The sequence below is a fragment of the Strongylocentrotus purpuratus genome, unplaced genomic scaffold, assembly GCF_000002235.5.
Source record: "Strongylocentrotus purpuratus isolate Spur 01 unplaced genomic scaffold, Spur_5.0 spur5_scaffold_18, whole genome shotgun sequence".
NCBI lineage: Eukaryota > Metazoa > Echinodermata > Echinoidea > Camarodonta > Strongylocentrotidae > Strongylocentrotus > Strongylocentrotus purpuratus.
Genome location: NW_022145603.1, coordinates 20952851 through 20965339, shown reverse-complemented (window position 1 = coordinate 20965339; position 12489 = coordinate 20952851). Strand labels below are relative to the sequence as shown.

At 34.1% G+C, this 12489-nt stretch overlaps 1 long non-coding RNA gene across 1 annotated transcript; it reads left to right on the top strand.

Moving 5' to 3' along the window:
• Nucleotides 1-2308: 2308 nt before the first annotated feature.
• On the top strand, nucleotides 2309-6332 carry LOC115925483. Its single transcript, XR_004064745.1, has 3 exons — nucleotides 2309-2517; nucleotides 5648-5783; nucleotides 6315-6332. It is a non-coding gene; the product is annotated as an uncharacterized LOC115925483 (long non-coding RNA).
• The last annotated feature ends 6157 nt before the right edge of the window (nucleotides 6333-12489 follow it).

Here is a 12489-nt window from a genome sequence, read left to right as displayed (position 1 = left end):
AAAGACACATATACTGATAAGTCAAAAATATGTACGTATGTATGTTAGTATTTATGTATGTAAATTTACATACATTATTCACATACACATAATAAACTCATGATTATCATGATTATTATTATCATTATTATTATTATTATAATAATTATTATTATTGCTATCATATATTATCATTGTTTATATTATGATAAGTATTATTGAAGATAACTCATCTTATTGTTTCAAATTGTCATTTTACCACTTTACATAGATGTTAATGAGTGTTCGATTGATACAAGTCTCTGTAGTAATGGAAGATGTGTCAACTTGGATGGATCCTACACTTGTGTCTGCAATGCTGGATTCACATTAGTCAATGCAAATTCTTGCAATGGTATGTCTAAATATACATTTTTATTTTTCAATAAGGAAGAAAATAGGTTTCATGACAAACTTTGTAAAATTGAAATTACAGAGAGATAAAAACAAACAAATTAACATCAAGTTCGTTCAGTTTTATGTAAAATTTTATGAAGGCATAGTTCATCATCCAAATAGCATTTTGATATAGTTTTTTCATGTGATTTCATAGTTACATATTCAGAAGTGTGTAAAAACTTTCCAAATGAGAAACATGAAGTGAAAAGCATACAAATTCACAACAGAAAAAATTTGGTAGAAATTTGGCCATTCAATTTGTAAGGGTATGAATAATTTAGTTGTTAATTTATATGGAAATTACTTGATACATTCCTTATAAATCATCTGACGAGAATGGTATAGCATATATTGTACACTTTCCATCTGTAGTCTCCTTATGGAAATCTTGTTTGATGAGAATACAAAACCGAATGCATGATTTTTTTGCATGTAGAAAACACATTGAAGTATCCATAAATAGCTTGGCTTCATGCCATTGTCTTGGTTTCTTTTTTGTATGTATATACAGCTCTCCCAAGCAGTCTGTCCACTAGTCAAGTGAATGTGCAGGTTACAGGACAAAGTCTGAATGGTCAAACCCTGACGTATACACCAGAATTAACCAATAGGTCATCGGCCAAATTCCTGGAATATGAAGTTGCATTCTGTTACATTGTAAGTATATCTTTCTTCACCAGTAAATGTGAGGAAATTGACGACAATTTTGTAGACTCAAATATGTACAAGTGATGCCTCTTCAGCTTGCAAATCCAACACACTACATAATCATCAAATATAACACATTAAGAGGTTCGTACAAATGTCAGGAAGTGCAGTAGTCTACTGGAACTTTGTAATAAAGTGTTGGTTCCTTCTGAACAAATGCTACTTGTAGATCCATGAAAAAAAGAGAATATACTCGTAGTCCTTTTGGTATGCCTCCGCCACTGAAGATGGTGCAGAAGACAGTGTTTGTATCGTCTAGCCAGTCCGTCCTCCGTTCTTTCCATTTTAACCAAACTTGGATGAAATACCAATCATATATCTTGTTTACGCAATACCTCGAAAACACATTGAAGCAATTCACACCAAACTTGGATGAAGTATGCATGAGCATTCAAGGATGAACTGATTGGATCTTGGGTGAAAGATGTCAAAAGTCAAAGGTCACATGGTAATGAAAGCGTTAAACTTACCAGAAAATATATCTTCACTGCAATAATGGGTTGATGTCAAAGTCAGAGGAACATTGGTCAACTTACCAGAGGCATCTTGGAGACTCAGTCATATTCATGCTCTTCAGACTTCAGAGTTTTCTTATTTCTAAATAAATCAGTTTTGTCTCCTCACATTAACAGCATATTATAATATTATTTCCACTCCTTCTTAGTTTGATCATACAAATTTGAATATTTATTGAATGAACCAGTGCAAAAGGAAATTTCTAAATGTATGTTCAAAATTGCCAATCTGTACACGAAAATAGTGATAAATGATTAGTTCTAATCTAATCGCTTCGATTTGAGAATGGCACAGTGTACTGCATCTGTGATTTTGGGGAGTGATTTTTGCTATTTCTGATCATGTTTATTGTGTACTTCATAGCATTCTAGATCTAAAAAAAAACATGCTTAAATTTCATTACAGTAAGAGGAGACACTCTACTAGTATGGGTTATTAGTCTTTTATTTCTGATAATGTTGATGTTTCTAGAAACTCATAGTTTATATCAATTTGTGTACACTACATAATCACCCTGTCTCTATTGAATGTTCAGTGCATGACTGGAACTGAACTTTATCTTTGAAAAAAAGGAAATATATTTTCATGAACTACACATATGTGTACAAGCATACTCTGATTCTGGTTTTCTCTACTTTTTCATTTATCAGTTCAGCCAATATGTGATGGAATGGTTAGGTTCTACACTTTACAGTACAAATTGCATAGTGCTGTCATTCAGGCAAGGTAGCGTAGTCGGTGACGTGCAAGTGCAACTTGCTGCTGAGAGCCAAAGTGTAGCAGATGGGCTTGCTGTGAGTTTATCTGCCTTATCTACCAACATTGATCAAAATTTATCAGCTAATGGTCAAACTCTGGTAGCGTCTATATCTATAGGTAAGAGTAAAATACAGCCTATTTTCACCAGCCATTCTTCTCTCAAGACACCTTGCAAGAGGATATTGTATATCACATACAAAATATTAGCTTTTAGTTCTAAAAACAAATAATTTTGTTGTTTGTGACTGGGTATCTTGAAATGAGTTCAGCTGTCTGCAATGTATAAAAAGCCACTTCGCAAATGACAGGCAATGCCAGAGGACACAATCGACATGTCAATTTCAGATACCTTTTGTATTAGAAATTAGTATAGCCTTGCAACTGTTAAAAGTTTGTGATTTTAATTTGATGGTCCTTAATTATTTGCAATATCATATATCTATAATTGGTAATCAACTCTCTATCACTAAGGAGTGGAGTGAGTATCTGGTGCAACCAAGATATAAGATGTTGTGTTCAAGATACACTCTAACACACAGCATAGAGTGTTTGTTTTTCAAATTTCTGTGACAAATAATTGTAGGCTTCAAATTATTATATCTTGGAGTGACTTGCATTTGCACAAATTTTTATGCAATCATACAATATCGAATCAAAGATGGTTATGTATCAATATCAAGGCAAGAAAAGGCATGGTGTTTGTGCACATGGCGTTTGACATTGTCCAATTCATGGGATTCGACCCCTGTGAAGTGACCCGTGAAGAGATGCCCAACAAAAATGGTACCAAAAAAAGCTGGAAGAATGACGCTACTTATTAGATGTAATACTTATAGTTTAAAGCAGCTTTAAACATTTGTCACACCTGATGCTATTTATAATGCCAAACAGCAACTGATGACCATGACCAGTTCTATATCAAGAATTATAACATTTATTTTCCCCCTCGGGAACAACACCAGAAACAATCCCAGGAACGAGCCCAGAAACAACACCAGGAACAACTCCTCGGACCCCTCGAACACTGGGAACAAAATTCGGTACACCTTCTCAAACAACACCAGGAACTATACCACGTACAACACCGAATAAATATAATATAATACATATTCCGAGAGTGCAAAAATCGACTTGCGCCAAAGTGATGGCTACAGTATGTGATATTTTGGGATTAAAGTCAGAGAATGAATTGAATGTATCGAATGTAATGCATTGCATATGGTTTTTGCAGAAGCAAGGTCACACAAGGTCACACTCTCGCAAACAATGCATCCTGCTTTATCCAAGCGTGAACAAATACCACACCGAAATGATACTACATGATTCGGGACAAAAAATGCTTTCATAAGATGTATGGTAATTTCAATTCAATTCAATTTTAGGTTTATTAAAAAATATCTTCGCAGCCGTGAGACTGAATTGCGATACAGTTCACAGATTAAGAGCAGGCAAAATTACAAAATTGACATATCAATTACAACGAACATAGATTGGCATGAAATACAAATAAAATATAAAATATATAAATAGAAAACCAAATAATTCAAATGAGAGTTTCAGAAAAATGGGTTGTTGAAATTAGGAGATTAGCGATTATTCAAAACTGTTTTAAACATCTAAAGACAAGACGAGAAATTGCAAAAGATTATATTTCAAATTAAAAACTTATCTTTGGAGTGGTAACAGACATGTTTGTTCATTATAAGTAAATCATCGATTTACAAAATTCACATGGTAATAAGTTAAATGTATTGCACAAAGTTTTTAGTTTAGGAGAGTACAAACAAATAAGATTATTCACAACCATTGTAAACATCTTAAGACAAGACGAGAAATTGCAAAAGATTATAATTCAATTAACTGTTCATAGATGATTTTTGAAATATTTGAAATATTTTTTAGGTGTACACTTTTGTTTGACTCACACTGTAGTTTTAATTTAATGCATATAACATTTTGTTGAATCGCATTTTCATCAATAAATTCAAATATAATGAACGACCACGTGGACCTCTGGAATTATTCCAATGATGATTATTTCCCTTTCTCGATCATTACATTGCTTCCTTTTCTGTGTTCAGAGAACGCATGTCTCTCAACACCCTGTCAAAATGGAGGTACTTGTCACCAAACTGAAATTGGTTACCAGTGTATTTGCATGGATCCATTCATCGGCCGGAACCGATTCATACTCTATCAGAATATGAAAACAAAATTGGGTTCTTCTTGCATCCTAAAGCGCTACAATGGATTTTGTATAGGCATGTTTTTGCCCATGTATGCTATGTATTACAAGAGCTCGCACGCACGGACATTATCTTAAACGGACGCTCATTCCGTTATTAATGGGCAGAAAAAGGTGAACAAGGTATCGAAATACTTGAGAAAATGTGTTAAATATGATGACAGAAACAATTTGGCGATTCTTTGTTGCAAAATGCCATTACGCACGGAAACGCGCGTGCACGCGCATGCGCGCGTATTTTTGCGAAATGCTTAAAATGGCCTAAAACGTATGCAAAATGAATTTGAGACGATTTGGAGCATTTTTATTTTTTGCGCGCTCGCTGACGCGCGGACGTAAGCATGCGCGCGCATTTTTTGACCTGAAATTAACCGGACGGATATTGACCTTAATCATGATAAATATGAATGAGAAATGCCTTTCCGTTTTGAAGATATGATCATGAGTTGAACATTCTAAACAAAACACAAAATGGCGCCCGGATGACGTCACGATGACCTGATGACCTTGAAAATGTTTCTGTCACGTCTCATGACAATGATCTATGACTGTACCAAAATTGAATGAAATTGACGAAACCAAACTTGAGTTATCCGGACCACAAAAAAGTGGGGAGAAATAAAAATAAATAAATAAAGAAAGAAAGAAAATTCTGACAAAAACAGTAGGTGATCTGTCATTGACAGACCACCTAATAATAAGAAAGAAAGAAAATTCTGACGAAAAAAATAGGTGATCTGTCGAAAACGACAGACCACCTAATAATAAGAAAGAAAGAAAATTCTGACGAAAACAATAGGTGATCTGTCGAAAACGACAGACCACCTAATAATAAATAAAGAAGAAAGAAAATTCTGACGAAAACAATAGGTGATCTGTCGTTGACAGACCACCTAACTAGAGCTGGTTTGACTGTACCTGATTCATTAATCATTTATCTATCAACTCTGATGCTACCTTGGTATTTCTAACGCCTGTCTTTTCTTTTCACTACCATCCTAGTTTCCACACCATCTTCGTCACCGAGTGTCTCTTCTCCACCCAAATCAAATTCAACTGTCGTAGGAAGCGCTGTTGGTGCTATTGTTGTGATTGTTATCGTTATAGTGCTCATCATCATCTTTTACAAGCGAAGAAGGTTAGAAAGATACCTTGTACCTAACTTGTCCCTCTCATCAGTCCATTCTCATCGTATTTCCCCATGGCATGGGGCTTATACCGTATGGGCATGATAATACAAGCTGAAGTATTTTCTTAATGTTATAAAGTTATTTAATTACTTTCTTTATTTTTTAAATTGCTATTCAATATAAATATTCATTCTAAAGCAAAACGTTTTCAAAATGTTAGGGCAACCAGTTTGAAAGACTTACGATGTTACTGACATGTACTTTAGACGTACCATTTTATACTAATTCCCACATATTAATTGTCATGTTTACAAGAGTTAATTTGTACCTATTTATTGGTACCCTAATTTAGATATTCTAAAGCATAACGCTATTAAAATGATCTGGCAACCCTCTTGAAAGGATAATGTTAATTTTAATAGTACCATACCAATTCCCACGTGTTTTTCTATATATCTATTTATTGAGACTTGATAATTCCTTTAATTAGGCATTTCATCAATGAAATTTATCTTTGCTTTCATATCATTAACTTTCAGCAATGAATCAGCCTCTACCAAGTCTAGAGGGAAGGAGTCCGATTCGTCTCCGCAGTATGAGAACCCTGTATTTGATCAGTCACAGACAGACGTCCATACCTTCCAAGATCATACCTATCATGATCTGAATAGTGATGCTCAGGGCTACGAGATTCCTACCGGCCCTCATCCCTACAAAGATATTAATACCGATGATCAGGGCTACGATTATATTGCCGACCCTCATACCTACCAAGATGTAAATACCGATGCACACGGCTACGATGATATTGCCGACCCTCATACCTACCTGGATCTTAATAGTGATGCTTAGACTCTTAATAATAATAATAATGTCAACTTATAAAGCACACATATCCATTCTAAAAGACTGCTCAAGGCGCTCTTGTACAACATCAAAATAATTATACAATATTAAAACTACGACATAATTATACTATATAAAAACTACGACATAATTATACAATATTAAAACTACGACATAAACAAATGGTGCTTAAGTTTCTTCTTAAATATTTCAACTGATGATGATTGTCTTATTTCTAATGGTATAGTGTTCCATAGTTTGGGTGCAACGTCTTACCGACCCTCATACCCTGAAACTTGATCAAGGAGCTAACTACGAAAAATTGAATGACGCAATAGAGAAAGATTATGTCAACGTGCCAGGCATTTAAACAGTAGGACTATAATGAAACATTAAATACAGTCTTAATGTGCTGATTAAAATTTGAATATATGAGAAGAAAAAAGATCCAAGGCCATCACAATGATTTAAAGTTATCAAGAAAAAAAAGATTTTATAATTTTGGGAGACAAAATTTGTCTCAATTTAACACAGAATTATGTAAGTCCATGTATTAATTATTAATTCTGTGAAGATGAAACCATGATTTAAAACTGATCGTGAGATATTAAAGTTTATCTTAATGACTGGAAGAAAAACTATGCTGATGGACTTGGGCGTTTCCCATCATGTAGCATATTAGAATAACATGACAAAAAATTGTCCAGAACTATCATGGCTTTCTTTTCTTTGTCCTGTGTTCCTCTGTTTTTATTTACCATATCTATTTGCGTTACTACCAAATCTGTTGATATCATGGATCAGTTGAAATACTTTGTTTGGCTGTGTAAGGGGTAAGGCTCGACTAGCACATGTGCTATTATCTGCCCTCTTTTACCAACCAATAGTTTCTCATCTTGTATATGTAAAATCATTGTATGACATGTCTTGCTGTTGTTGGTAAATAAATCAAATCCAATCAATAGATGCAGACCATAGGTCCCACCAATACATGAAAGTCAGGGTATGGGATTAGTTTCTTTGAATGGATATATATATTCAATTCAATTCAATTCTATTTCGTCCAATAATGACATGGAAATTCATTGTGGGATTTTACATATTGCGTTTACATCAAAATCATGTATAAAAAGACATCAAAAGCATGACATTGAAATAGGATATAATTACATTCAAAATCGGTGAGAAATTGGAAAACATATTAAATATGACATCGACACAATGCACCAAAAAGTAAAGAGGCCCCAACATTACATGTTGTATTAATAGGACATCTATATATATAACCCTAAATGTTACATTAACAGGACACCATACAACTGGTATATTACCCTGACCCTAACCCTAACACTGACACTAATTAAACTAATGACTATTATTGTTTCTTGGGAGGCCTATAAGTTTCCTCTGTCTGCAAACGTAAAGAGAGGTTATAGTAATTCTATTGTTCAAGGACATGAAAATGCATGATGCAGTTGCAAATAGAGGAAAAAGTCATGTACATACACGTATGCCATAAAGTAAGAAAGCATATTCCATTTTGTTAATTTCGTTTTTATATATCAGTAGGACAATGTACAATGTTCTATTCTACTTCTGTCTGTATTGGTTATTAGTAGTGTAATTGTCTGTTATTGGTGGTGGAAAGATTTATTACCACATTAGTGGACAAGAATAAACAAATAATCAATTGTATAATTGTTATTAATAGTAGTAGTATTAGTATAAATCATTCTACTATTACGACTACTAAGTAGTGGAATTCAAGTTGATTAATAGGTCAACGATAATGTGCTAGGATTTGAACGATAAAATATGAAAATAAGTTTTGAATATAGACATAGACGATGCATAAAGAAATTAACGTTCATTTAAGCATTCTATTTTGCAGAGGTGGATGTTTAGTTAATAATTAGATAGTAGAATTAGAAGTTAGTTAATAGATTTAGATAATGCAATCCAGGGCCCCGTCTTACAAAGATTTGATATTGATCCGAATCAATATCAAGACCATAAATCAATCACAAGTCTGCAGTCTCCCATCTCTTATGTACATAGTTGTGATTGATATCAATCACAAAAAAGTTGCGATTAATATCAACTCTTTGTAATACAGGGCCCAGGTCAACATGTATATATTACCATATGAGCAGGAGATGTTTAGGCACATAATGAATGTGAGTCCTGAAAAATATATAGAATGCAAAATATGTAAACATCAAAGAAGTACACTGTTGGTCATAAAGGTGAAATAATTTTTCTTACCCCAATTTATGGAGTGATTTTGAAAATGATTTATTCCTAGATAAAGATAAAAGATATACATTCTCAAATTGTATTGGATACAAGTTGCGATTGTTTGTTTTGCGTGACTGTTTAAGCATGTGTATGCTACTATACTTATCAACTAGGGGACCTACGTCCTTAACTCATAACTGACAGTAATGAGGATTAATGCCTCACAAAAGGGCACTAATATAGCACATCGACACGGTTTTGATCCTGTGGCCTTACAGTAGCGAGGCCATTGCTTTGCCACTGAATCATGACTAGACGCAACGGTGGCTAGGGTAGGGGCTGGCCCCTCAAATACCAACAAATGAAAAAATAAAATGCATTCAATTATCAATAATTATTTGCATTTTCCCCCGGTCCTCAACCGGAAAAAATTATCCGTGTGGTAACCATAATGATTGGCCGTATAGAGGAATATTTGATAAAGAGTGGATGTAGTACCTTTTCAAACCGAGCTATTTATATTTTGTTATGTAAAAATGTTCTAAATACATTTTTTTTGTGTTTTATGACATGACTTTTTGCAATGAAACGAAAGGTTGTAGAAAATTGTCTTCATGTTACTGCATTGTTTCAACATAATCTATCTGTAGTATATAAAATAAAGACCTCTCTTTGAAAGGGAGTTGTCTGAAGTTTAGCGATATTTCAGGAAGCCTACGGAGCGAGATAGAGAATGAAGGGGAGAACGGAGAGAGGGTGTGAGAGGAGGAAGAAAGGGGAAGAGAGACAGGCATACAGACAGAGAAACACAAAGTGATAGACTGGAGAACAGAGCCGGGGGCAGGGGTTGCTGGGGCACACCCCCCCCCCCCCATTCTAGTACCCGTAAAGGGACTCTTTTTTAACATAGGAAAGATGTCCCCTTTTACTTCAGATAAATGTCCCTTTTTATTTCTAATAGATGCCGCATATTGCTCCGGTTAGTCTCATTTCACAACGCCCCCTATTGTCAGAGCATGGTCAGAGCCAGCAGCCTAACATGTTAGCCTATGGACGTTTTTTAAAAGCACATCCACCCCGATGTTCGTTATCACTAGCTCTTTCATTGGAGCCCTCATGTTTCATTGACTTTTGAAAGTTCACCCACCGTAATTTTTCAAAATAGGTTGCAAGCTCGTCATTGCCTATAATACACATGTGAAACAAGTCTAACTTTGGACTCAGTTTTCCAAGCGATTTGAAGATTATAGGTCGAGCACACGAAACAAAAAAAGCATGAATTATCATAGATCACTTCTGCCTATTTCATTTTGTCCAATTCATCCAACCCCCCACCGTAATTTTTCAATTTAGTAAAAGCAAACATTTTGCCGACGTAAGCAAAAACATGAATATTCATGAACGTATACAATGATGATAATGATGGTACGATGATTTTTGTTCAATTCATTTTAGTCTTTTTTTAGTAATGACATAATATATATATATATATGTAATGCGAAAGGAAAATAGACAGTGATGGTTGTGTAGCTTAAAGCAAATTTCTCCAATGCTGTCCTCTTTTTTGATTTTGTGTGTGTGCAAAGGTTACAAAAGATTGTCTCCGCCGGGAATCGAACCGGGTCACTGGCTAAGAACGCCAATGCCTTAACCACTAGACCACACATGTCCCCTCCCCATCCGCCTTCCCCCAGCATATTTTCATTTGTTAATAATTGTTATTTCAATGACGAAATTATATCTGTACAATTTATATGTATCTTATCGAAGTAATCATAATCAAAAGATTGTTTTTTTTTTAATATTTGTGGTGTATTACTCAGAGGAAAAGCCTTTCCTATCAAAGCAGTTTAATGATGATGGTGATGGTACGATGATTAGTTTGTTCAATTCATTTTAGTCATTTTTAGTCATGGCACAATTTATATATAAATATAATGCGAAAGGAAATTAGACAATGACGGTTGTGTAGCTTAAAGCAAAGTTCTCCATTGCTGTCCTCTTGTTTATTTGTTCTGCAAAGGTTAAACAAAATTGTCTCCGCCGGGAATCAAACCATTTCATTGTGAGAGAACGCCAATGCGTTATCAACTAGACCACATAGACGGGTCAGTGGCTTCAGCGACACCAAATTCAGTTGACTAACATATTTGGCAAATCTCGTGGAAAAAAATAAATGTACTCCTGCGTTGGTTGACGAAATAAAGACAATTGAAGAAGAAATAATAAAAAAAACCATAGGAGATACAATATATTCTGATTTGAGGCTTTAAACCTTAAATACATGCAGTTCTTGAATTTACATTGTTGTTCTATAAGTATACTGTTTATACAGTTCCATGTGCTTCTTAATTTAAAGTTTCTTAGTCGAAAATGATATAAACATATTTTACTCAGAAAAATGTACTTTACTATTGATTTTTTGGTTGTATTCATTCATTGTTCATAATGTCCTTGAAAAAGGAGACGCAAGTTTATCGTTAAATTACTCAATAAACCTGAATTACCATGGTTAAAGCACATAACAGCTGCACTGCTAAAGCCAGGGTAATTATGCTGCATTATTGTAGAGCGCTTAGAGACTTCTGACAAAGTAAGTGTTAGGCGCTATATAAGCACTGTAATTATTATTATAACAGAAAACCTTATAAACATATATATAAATATATAACTAACTTTCATATAGCACTCAAGGTAAACTATCTCTAAACCCTATACATGATTAACTTGAGAGATATTGTTTTAATAAAGTGTGAAAGGTAGGCAGTAAGGCTAGCCTTTAAATCATTAAAATGGAAGATGAGAATATCACGCTTTACATGATGAGTTTTGATAATTGATATTCCAAATCGTATGACTTTCAAAACAACTATCATCGACACGTTTCGTCTTGAATCAGTCATATGTGATCTAATGATCACATTCTTTTTGTCATATAATAGAAAGGGAAACGAGCTTGTCAGTAATGTACACATTAATGATACAAATAATTTAGAATTATTTAGTAATTTTCGAATATAAGCTTTCGTTTCTTTTTTAGAGACACCCTGTGTTGTAGCTAGTTCAAATGTAGGATTGCTTAGTTAATTTCTTATCATGCCGATACAACGCATGAAAATTAAATTAGAACATTACTGTAACTATCACTTGTATTATCGTGCGCAATAAAAAAAAAAGGGTATAAAATCAAGCTTAGTAATAAAGTAAACGGTGGAGAGGAAAGTTACTGTTCACATTGTTTTTATTTATCGTTTTGAATCAATTATTTCATGTTCATATTTCTATTGCAATTTACAAACTTATAAAAACTGCAATTAATATTGTCAAAGCTGTCCAAGCAAGCAAACAATTAATTAACAAGAGAACCCCAAATCCACGAGAACAATAGCATAATCTAAAACCAGTCACAACACAAACCCCAATTCAAAATGGCGAATCACTTATTTTGTGTATGCAGTTCATATCAAGGTATATTCACGGGAATCGGGCATTATACACGACTGACCTTGAATCATAAAGTATCTTCATTTCATCACATTTTCTGGACACGGAAAATAATAAACATTATTGGTCCTTTATTGCAAAGAAGAGGAATACCGAAACATACTGAGGTGATCATTTCAGACCTGC